This window comes from Drosophila yakuba, unplaced genomic scaffold, assembly GCF_016746365.2.
Source record: "Drosophila yakuba strain Tai18E2 unplaced genomic scaffold, Prin_Dyak_Tai18E2_2.1 Segkk42_quiver_pilon_scaf, whole genome shotgun sequence".
In the NCBI taxonomy this organism is placed as follows: Eukaryota; Metazoa; Arthropoda; class Insecta; order Diptera; family Drosophilidae; genus Drosophila; species Drosophila yakuba.
The window spans coordinates 1-11367 of NW_025048813.1; the positions used below are offsets into that span (position 1 = coordinate 1).

At 34.7% G+C, this 11367-nt stretch overlaps 2 non-coding genes across 2 annotated transcripts; both read left to right on the forward strand.

Moving 5' to 3' along the window:
• Positions 1-1318: 1318 nt before the first annotated feature.
• On the forward strand, positions 1319-1497 carry LOC6540481. Its single transcript, XR_005562037.1, has one exon. It is a non-coding gene; the product is annotated as a 5.8S ribosomal RNA (ribosomal RNA).
• Positions 1498-1884: 387 nt separating this feature from the next.
• Positions 1885-5845, forward strand: LOC120322267. Its single transcript, XR_005562038.1, has one exon. It is a non-coding gene; the product is annotated as a large subunit ribosomal RNA (ribosomal RNA).
• The last annotated feature ends 5522 nt before the right edge of the window (positions 5846-11367 follow it).

Below are 11367 nucleotides of genomic sequence, written 5' to 3' on the forward strand. Positions count from 1 at the left end.
ATTGTGTTTGAATGTGTTTATGTAAGTGGAGCCGTACCTGTTGGTTTGTCCCATTATAAGGACACTAGCTTCTTAAATGGACAAATTGCGTCTAGCAATAATGAGATTGAGCAATAACAGGTCTGTGATGCCCTTAGATGTCCTGGGCTGCACGCGCGCTACAATGAAAGTATCAACGTGTATTTCCTAGACCGAGAGGTCCGGGTAAACCGCTGAAACCACTTTCATGCTTGGGATTGGTGAACTGAAACTGTTCACATGAACTTGGAATTCCCAGTAAGTGTGGAGTCATTAACTCGCATTGATTACGTCCCTGCCCTTTGTACACACCGCCCGTCGCTACTACCGATTGAATTATTTAGTGAGGTCTCCGGACGTGATCACTGTGACGCCTTGCGTGTTACGGTTGTTTCGCAAAAAGTTGACCGAACTTGATTATTTAGAGGAAGTAAAAGTCGTAACAAGGTTTCCGTAGGTGAACCTGCGGAAGGATCATTATTGTATAATATCCTTACCGTTAATAAACATTTGTTATAATACAAATAAATTGAATTTACCAAAATACCAAATTACAAAAGCATATGATATATGAATGATGAGATTTACTTTAGAAATGCACATGATTTATTATGATTATTTGCAAATGCGTTTATATATGAATATTATCTAACACAATAATATTCAATTGATAGATTTCTCAATGGAATCAAACAAAATTCTGATATATTTATATAATAAATAAATGTGGCTGGCAACCACAAAGGTAATGTGATTGGGGACCACATTTACCACATATGTATGTTAAAAGTGACTGGTGACCACATTTTAACATTTCTATTAAAATTTGATGTTGTGGGTAGTGTTGGCTCAAAACATTAAATTAAATAAACGGCATTCAAATAAAAATAAACAATGCATTTCCTAATAATTCGAACATTCGAAATCAAATAAAAATGGTAACAAAAAAAATTGTGTGTATATGGACCATAATATACACGCGTTGCGAATATGTATTGTTCATCTAAGTTATGAGCATACATTGGCTAATGCAACAACCTAAAATATACAATGTTGTACCTGGCATCCATCAGGTTAATGTTTTATATAAATTGCAGTATGTATCGCCCATATTGGTTAATTACAAATAAAATATAATTACATGATACATAATGCTTATATGAAACTAAGACATTTCGCAGCATTTATTTTAGGTATAAAAATACATTTATTGAAGGAATTGATATATGCCAGTAAAATGGTGTATTTTTAATTTCTTTCAATAAAAAAATTATTGACAATATATAGAAATAAATTATAAAACTCTAAGCGGTGGATCACTCGGCTCATGGGTCGATGAAGAACGCAGCAAACTGTGCGTCATCGTGTGAACTGCAGGACACATGAACATCGACATTTTGAACGCATATCGCAGTCCATGCTGTTATGTACTTTAATTAATTTTATAGTGCTGCTTGGACTACATATGGTTGAGGGTTGTAAGACTATGCTAATTAAGTTGTTTATAAATTTTTATAAGCATATGGTATATTATTGGATAAAATAATAATTTTATTCATAATATTAAAAACTATATATGAAAAACATTATCCTCACATTTGGATGTGAAAAACGAAGAGAAATATTTTCTTTTTCAATCAAATAATACTGAGAAATGTCTAGCATAAAAAATTGAATTATTTTTCATCTAGGATTGTCTCTTATTAATGATTCGAAAATAGAAAAAAACTTGGTTATATTATTATTCTTCGTTGGTTCGTTAATGGATAATACTATGCTACAAGAAATAATGGATATATTACAACGAATTTATTAAAATGTTTTATCATTATATATTAAGAATTAATGGCAATAAAAAGTTATATACAACCTCAACTCATATGGGACTACCCCCTGAATTTAAGCATATTAATTAGGGGAGGAAAAGAAACTAACAAGGATTTTCTTAGTAGCGGCGAGCGAAAAGAAAACAGTTCAGCACTAAGTCACTTTGTCTATATGGCAAATGTGAGATGCAGTGTATGGAGCGTCAATATTCTAGTATGAGAAATTAACGATTTAAGTCCTTCTTAAATGAGGCCATTTACCCACAGAGGGTGCCAGGCCCGTATAACGTTAATGATTACTAGATGATGTTTCCAAAGAGTCGTGTTGCTTGATAGTGCAGCACTAAGTGGGTGGTAAACTCCATCTAAAACTAAATATAACCATGAGACCGATAGTAAACAAGTACCGTGAGGGAAAGTTGAAAAGAACTCTGAATAGAGAGTTAAACAGTACGTGAAACTGCTTAGAGGTTAAGCCCGATGAACCTGAATATCCGTTATGGAAAATTCATCATTAAAATTGTAATATTTAAATAATATTATAAGGATAGTGTGCATTTTTTCCATATAAGGACATTGTAATCTATTAGCATATCCCAAATTTATCATAAAATATAACTTATAGTTTATTCAAATTAAAGTGCTTGCATTTTAAAACAGAATAAATGTTATTAATTTGATAAAGTGCTGATAGATTTATATGATTACAGTGCGTTAATTTTTCGGAATTATATAATGGCATAATTATCATTGATTTTTATGTTTATTATATGCACTTGTATGATTAACAATGCGAAAGATTCAGGATACCTTCGGGACCCGTCTTGAAACACGGACCAAGGAGTCTAACATATGTGCAAGTTATTGGGATATAAACCTAATAGCGTAATTAACTTGACTACTAATGGGATTAGTTTTTTAACTATTTATAGCTAATTAACACAATCCCGGGGCGTTCTATATAGTTATGTATAATGTATATTTATATTATTTATGCCTCTAACTGGAACGTACCTTGAGCATATATGCTGTGACCCGAAAGATGGTGAACTATACTTGATCAGGTTGAAGTCAGGGGAAACCCTGATGGAAGACCGAAACAGTTCTGACGTGCAAATCGATTGTCAGAATTGAGTATAGGGGCGAAAGACCAATCGAACCATCTAGTAGCTGGTTCCTTCCGAAGTTTCCCTCAGGATAGCTGGTGCATTTTAATATTATATAAAATAATCTTATCTGGTAAAGCGAATGATTAGAGGCCTTAGGGTCGAAACGATCTTAACCTATTCTCAAACTTTAAATGGGTAAGAACCTTAACTTTCTTGATATGAAGTTCAAGGTTATGATATAATGTGCCCAGTGGGCCACTTTTGGTAAGCAGAACTGGCGCTGTGGGATGAACCAAACGTAATGTTACGGTGCCCAAATTAACAACTCATGCAGATACCATGAAAGGCGTTGGTTGCTTAAAACAGCAGGACGGTGATCATGGAAGTCGAAATCCGCTAAGGAGTGTGTAACAACTCACCTGCCGAAGCAACTAGCCCTTAAAATGGATGGCGCTTAAGTTGTATACCTATACATTACCGCTAAAGTAGATGATTTATATTACTTGTGATATAAATTTTGAAACTTTAGTGAGTAGGAAGGTACAATGGTATGCGTAGAAGTGTTTGGCGTAAGCCTGCATGGAGCTGCCATTGGTACAGATCTTGGTGGTAGTAGCAAATAATCGAATGAGACCTTGGAGGACTGAAGTGGAGAAGGGTTTCGTGTGAACAGTGGTTGATCACGAGTTAGTCGGTCCTAAGTTCAAGGCGAAAGCCGAAAATTTTCAAGTAAAACAAAAATGCCAAACTACATAAAAAAGCGAATTATAATACACTTGAATAATTTTGAACGAAAGGGAATACGGTTCCAATTCCGTAACCTGTTGAGTATCCGTTTGTTATTAAATATGGGCCTCGTGCTCATCCTGGCAACAGGAACGACCATAAAGAAGCCGTCGAGAGATATCGGAAGAGTTTTCTTTTCTGTTTTATAGCCGTACTACCATGGAAGTCTTTCGCAGAGAGATATGGTAGATGGGCTAGAAGAGCATGACATATACTGTTGTGTCGATATTTTCTCCTCGGACCTTGAAAATTTATGGTGGGGACACGCAAACTTCTCAACAGGCCGTACCAATATCCGCAGCTGGTCTCCAAGGTGAAGAGTCTCTAGTCGATAGAATAATGTAGGTAAGGGAAGTCGGCAAATTAGATCCGTAACTTCGGGATAAGGATTGGCTCTGAAGATTGAGATAGTCGGGCTTGATTGGGAAACAATAACATGGTTTATGTGCTCGTTCTGGGTAAATAGAGTTTCTAGCATTTATGTTAGTTTCTTGTTCCCCGGATAGTTTAGTTACGTAGCCAATTGTGGAACTTTCTTGCTAAAATTTTTAAGAATACTATTTGGGTTAAACCAATTAGTTCTTATTAATTATAACGATTATCAATTAACAATCAATTCAGAACTGGCACGGACTTGGGGAATCCGACTGTCTAATTAAAACAAAGCATTGTGATGGCCCTAGCGGGTGTTGACACAATGTGATTTCTGCCCAGTGCTCTGAATGTCAAAGTGAAGAAATTCAAGTAAGCGCGGGTCAACGGCGGGAGTAACTATGACTCTCTTAAGGTAGCCAAATGCCTCGTCATCTAATTAGTGACGCGCATGAATGGATTAACGAGATTCCTACTGTCCCTATCTACTATCTAGCGAAACCACAGCCAAGGGAACGGGCTTGGAATAATTAGCGGGGAAAGAAGACCCTTTTGAGCTTGACTCTAATCTGGCAGTGTAAGGAGACATAAGAGGTGTAGAATAAGTGGGAGATATTAGACCTCGGTTTGGTATCGTCAATGAAATACCACTACTCTTATTGTTTCCTTACTTACTTGATTAAATGGAACGTGTATCATTTCCTAGCCATTATACGGATATATTTATTATATCTTATGGTATTGGGTTTTGATGCAAGCTTCTTGATCAAAGTATCACGAGTTTGTTATATAATCGCAAACAAATTCTTTAATAAAACGATGCATTTATGTATTTTTGATTTGAAAATTTGGTATAACTCCAATTACTCAGGTATGATCCAATTCAAGGACATTGCCAGGTAGGGAGTTTGACTGGGGCGGTACATCTCTCAAATAATAACGGAGGTGTCCCAAGGCCAGCTCAGTGCGGACAGAAACCACACATAGAGCAAAAGGGCAAATGCTGACTTGATCTCGGTGTTCAGTACACACAGGGACAGCAAAAGCTCGGCCTATCGATCCTTTTGGTTTAAAGAGTTTTTAACAAGAGGTGTCAGAAAAGTTACCATAGGGATAACTGGCTTGTGGCGGCCAAGCGTTCATAGCGACGTCGCTTTTTGATCCTTCGATGTCGGCTCTTCCTATCATTGTGAAGCAAAATTCACCAAGCGTTGGATTGTTCACCCATGCAAGGGAACGTGAGCTGGGTTTAGACCGTCGTGAGACAGGTTAGTTTTACCCTACTAATGACAAAACGTTGTTGCGACAGCATTCCTGCGTAGTACGAGAGGAACCGCAGGTACGGACCAATGGCACAATACTTGTTCGAGCGAACAGTGGTATGACGCTACGTCCGTTGGATTATGCCTGAACGCCTCTAAGGTCGTATCCGTGCTGGACTGCAATGATAAATAAGGGGCAATTTGCATTGTATGGCTTCTAAACCATTTAAAGTTTATAATTTACTTTATAAACGACAATGGATGTGATGCCAATGTAATTTGTAACATAGTAAATTGGGAGGATCTTCGATCACCTGATGCCGCGCTAGTTACATATAAAAGCATTATTTAATACAATGACAAAGCCTAGAATCAATTGTAAACGACTTTTGTAACAGGCAAGGTGTTGTAAGTGGTTGAGCAGCTGCCATACTGCGATCCACTGAAGCTTATCCTTTGCTTGATGATTCGAAATAAATAAGACCATTGAGTACTCGTGTGGTACTTGTTTGTTGGTTTTTGAGGGTTAGCGCGCAAGCGCCAGTGCCCTCGAGAGCCGACCACCCCGACTGGACGCGACTGACGACTGACTGACCGACCGACCGACTGGACGCGCGATATATAATATTATATATCATATGATAGAAAGAAAGACTAAAAAATTCTATCTGGTTGCCAAATAGCTTGTCATCGATTTAGTGACGCTAATGAAATTGTCCCCATCTATCTACTATCTACTAATGATAGAAATAAAGACTTTACAAAATTCTATCAGGTTGCCAAATGGCTCGTCATCGATTTAGTGACGCTAATGAAATTGTCCCCATCTATCTACTATCTACTAATGATAGAAATAAAGACTTTACAAAATTCTATCAGGTTGCCAAATGGCTCGTCATCGATTTAGTGACGCTAATGAAATTGTCCCCATCTATCTACTATCTACTAATGATAGAAATAAAGACTTTACAAAATTCTATCAGGTTGCCAAATGGCTCGTCATCGATTTAGTGACGCTAATGAAATTGTCCCCATCTATCTACTATCTACTAATGATAGAAATAAAGACTTTACAAAATTCTATCAGGTTGCCAAATGGCTCGTCATCGATTTAGTGACGCTAATGAAATTGTCCCCATCTATCTACTATCTACTAATGATAGAAATAAAGACTTTACAAAATTCTATCAGGTTGCCAAATGGCTCGTCATCGATTTAGTGACGCTAATGAAATTGTCCCCATCTATCTACTATCTACTAATGATAGAAATAAAGACTTTACAAAATTCTATCAGGTTGCCAAATAGCTTGTCATCAATTTAGTGACGCTAATGAAAGTGGTGGTGTCCTTCTCTTATAATAGAAATTATAACTTTATTATGACTAAAGGAATATATGAAATATTCGTATATTCTTATAGTATTAGAAAAAAAACCCAATACTATAGGTATATTAAATATAAAACATATGAAAATAATAAATATTTATCATATGAATACAGACAATATAATGGTATATTAAATTAAATAATATACATATTTAAAAAAATATATATATTATATGAATACAGGAAAAAATATATAAGTATATATAAATTAATATAATTATATATACATATAAAGGAAAAAATGATGGAATATTTCTATTTTCTATTAGTATGATATAAAAAAAACCCATACATGTGAAAGGTTATAGTACTACTATACTATACCATATTACTATAGGTAGGCAGTGGTTGCCGACCATAGGGTAGGCAGTGGTTGCCTCTCGTATTGTTCGAAATTTATGTATTTATATGATTTCGACAATATTATATGGAAATTAAATATTAATCATATGGAAATAAATATTTATCGTATGTATAAATGAAAAAATGATCAAATATTCCTATATTCTCTTAGAATTATAGGAATAACCCATATACGTGAAAGGTTATAGTAGTGTAAGCAAGGCTGGTACCGACAGAGGGTTCAAAAACTACTATAGGTAGGCAGTGGTTGCCGACCTCTCGTATTGTTCGAAACTTCTGTATTTATATGATTTCGACAATATTATATGGAAATTAAATATTAATCATATGGAAATGAATATTTATCGTATGTATAAATGAAAAAATGATCAAATATTCCTATATTCTCTTAGAATTATAGGAATAGACCATATACGTGAAAGGTTATAGTAGTGTAAACAAGGCTGGTACCGACAGAGGGTTCAAAAACTACTATAGGTAGGCAGTGGTTGCCGACCTCTCGTATTGTTCGAAACTTATATATTTATATGATTTCGACAATATTATATGGAAATTAAATATTAATCATATGGAAATGAATATTTATCGTATGTATAAATGAAAAAATGATAAAATATTCCTATATTCTCTTAGAATTATAGGAATAGCCCATATACGTGAAAGGTTATAGTAGTGTAAACAAGGCTGGTACCGACAGAGGGTTCAAAAACTACTATAGGTAGGCAGTGGTTGCCGACCTCTCGTATTGTTCGAAACTTATATATTTATATGATTTCGACAATATTATATGGAAATTAAATATTAATCATATGGAAATGAATATTTATCGTATGTATAAATGAAAAAATGATCAAATATTCCTATATTCTCTTAGAATTATAGGAATAGCCCATATACGTGAAAGGTTATAGTAGTGTAAACAAGGCTGGTACCGACAGAGGGTTCAAAAACTACTATAGGTAGGCAGTGGTTGCCGACCTCTCGTATTGTTCGAAACTTATATATTTATATGATTTCGACAATATTATATGGAAATTAAATATTAATCATATGGAAATGAATATTTATCGTATGTATAAATGAAAAAATGATCAAATATTCCTATATTCTCTTAGAATTATAGGAATAGACCATATACGTGAAAGGTTATAGTAGTGTAAACAAGGCTGGTACCGACAGAGGGTTCAAAAACTACTATAGGTAGGCAGTGGTTGCCGACCTCTCGTATTGTTCGAAACTTATATATTTATATGATTTCGACAATATTATATGGAAATTAAATATTAATCATATGGAAATGAATATTTATCGTATGTATAAATGAAAAAATGATAAAATATTCCTATATTCTCTTAGAATTATAGGAATAGCCCATATACGTGAAAGGTTATAGTAGTGTAAACAAGGCTGGTACCGACAGAGGGTTCAAAAACTACTATAGGTAGGCAGTGGTTGCCGACCTCTCGTATTGTTCGAAACTTATATATTTATATGATTTCGACAATATTATATGGAAATTAAATATTAATCATATGGAAATGAATATTTATCGTATGAATAATGGAAAAATATATTTAATTATATATGAATAAAGGAAATATTAATATAATATTACTGTATTCTCTTGATATATAAGAGAATATCCTGTATGTTGGATACCAAACAGAATTGAAAATACCCGTTTTGAGGACAGCGGGTTCAAAAACTACTATAGGTAAGCAGTGGTTGCTGACCTCCCGCTTTATATATTATATTGGTTACTTACAAATAAAGTATATTATTTTCCGTACAAATTTGTTTCTCAGGTTCTAATGAACATTTGGGAACTTGGCTACGCGGTTAATAAAAATATACGCCCTTAGATGTTATCGTTGAAACAACAGTCAAGTATTCTATTATTAATAGAATAACAAATCGTTTCCATATAACATCGTTAATTTTTAATGACAGCGGGTTTCAAAACTACTATTAGGTAGGAAGGCACTGGTTGCCGACCTATCTCATTATATTGGTTACTTACAAATATAGTATATTATTTTCCGTACAAATTTGTTTCTCAGGTTCTTATGAACATTTGGGACTTGGCTCCGCGGTTAATAAGAATATACGCCCTTAGATAATATCGTTGAAACAAAAGTCAAGTTTCTATTATACATAGAATAACAAATCGTTTCCATATATTATCGTTAATTTTTGACGGCAGGCATTATTATTTATTAATAATAATGAAGATAATAAACTAATAATTTATTACCACGCCATAAAAGGAAATATTATATCGTTACCCCGGTATAATAAATATATTGATATTGGAAAAATTACCAAATTTTATATATGAATATCATATGCGCTCGGTTTTATGTTATATATTACCAGAGAGTTATATGGAAAAAGATAAATTTTAAATTTATCATCAAAATGCAAATGATTTAACTCAATATTTATATTGGTTAAACAAAAATTGTACATGTGTGGATACAATACTTATGTATGTTGGAAACAAAATAATATTTTAGAATGAAATATGTATAATATAAATACAATATTATGGAAATATATATATATATAATGGTTATAAAACATTAATGGAATTTACGAATACGAATGCTATATAAAAATGGCCGTAATCGATTTAAAATAGATTTAATAAAAAACGGAAATTTATATAAAATGGAAATCTATAATATTTATATTACTTATTTCAATTCAAAAAATATGAATGAAATATGAAGAAAGAAACATTATTCTGGTTGATCCTGCCAGTAGTTATATGCTTGTCTCAAAGATTAAGCCATGCATGTCTAAGTACACACGAATTAAAAGTGAAACCGCAAAAGGCTCATTATATCAGTTATGGTTCCTTAGATCGTTAACAGTTACTTGGATAACTGTGGTAATTCTAGAGCTAATACATGCAATTAAAACATGAACCTTATGGGACATGTGCTTTTATTAGGCTAAAACCAAGCGATCGCAAGATCGTTTTATTGGTTGAACTCTAGATAACATGCAGATCGTATGGTCTTGTACCGACGACAGATCTTTCAAATGTCTGCCCTATCAACTTTTGATGGTAGTATCTAGGACTACCATGGTTGCAACGGGTAACGGGGAATCAGGGTTCGATTCCGGAGAGGGAGCCTGAGAAACGGCTACCACATCTAAGGAAGGCAGCAGGCGCGTAAATTACCCACTCCCAGCTCGGGGAGGTAGTGACGAAAAATAACAATACAGGACTCATATCCGAGGCCCTGTAATTGGAATGAGTACACTTTAAATCCTTTAACAAGGACCAATTGGAGGGCAAGTCTGGTGCCAGCAGCCGCGGTAATTCCAGCTCCAATAGCGTATATTAAAGTTGTTGCGGTTAAAACGTTCGTAGTTGAACTTGTGCTTCATACGGGTAGTACAACTTACAATTGTGGTTAGTACTATACCTTTATGTATGTAAGCGTATTACCGGTGGAGTTCTTACATGTGATTAAATACTTGTATTTTTTCATATGTTCCTCCTATTTAAAAACCTGCATTAGTGCTCTTAAACGAGTGTTATTGTGGGCCGGTACTATTACTTTGAACAAATTAGAGTGCTTAAAGCAGGCTTCAAATGCCTGAATATTCTGTGCATGGGATAATGAAATAAGACCTCTGTTCTGCTTTCATTGGTTTTCAGATCAAGAGGTAATGATTAATAGAAGCAGTTTGGGGGCATTAGTATTACGACGCGAGAGGTGAAATTCTTGGACCGTCGTAAGACTAACTTAAGCGAAAGCATTTGCCAAAGATGTTTTCATTAATCAAGAACGAAAGTTAGAGGTTCGAAGGCGATCAGATACCGCCCTAGTTCTAACCATAAACGATGCCAGCTAGCAATTGGGTGTAGCTACTTTTATGGCTCTCTCAGTCGCTTCCCGGGAAACCAAAGCTTTTGGGCTCCGGGGGAAGTATGGTTGCAAAGCTGAAACTTAAAGGAATTGACGGAAGGGCACCACCAGGAGTGGAGCCTGCGGCTTAATTTGACTCAACACGGGAAACTTACCAGGTCCGAACATAAGTGTGTAAGACAGATTGATAGCTCTTTCTCGAATCTATGGTGGTGGTGCATGGCCGTTCTTAGTTCGTGGAGTGATTTGTCTGGTTAATTCCGATAACGAACGAGACTCAAATATATTAAATAGATATCTTCAGGATATTAGGTGCTGAAGCTTATATTAGCCTTCATTCATGGTGGCAGTAAAATGTTT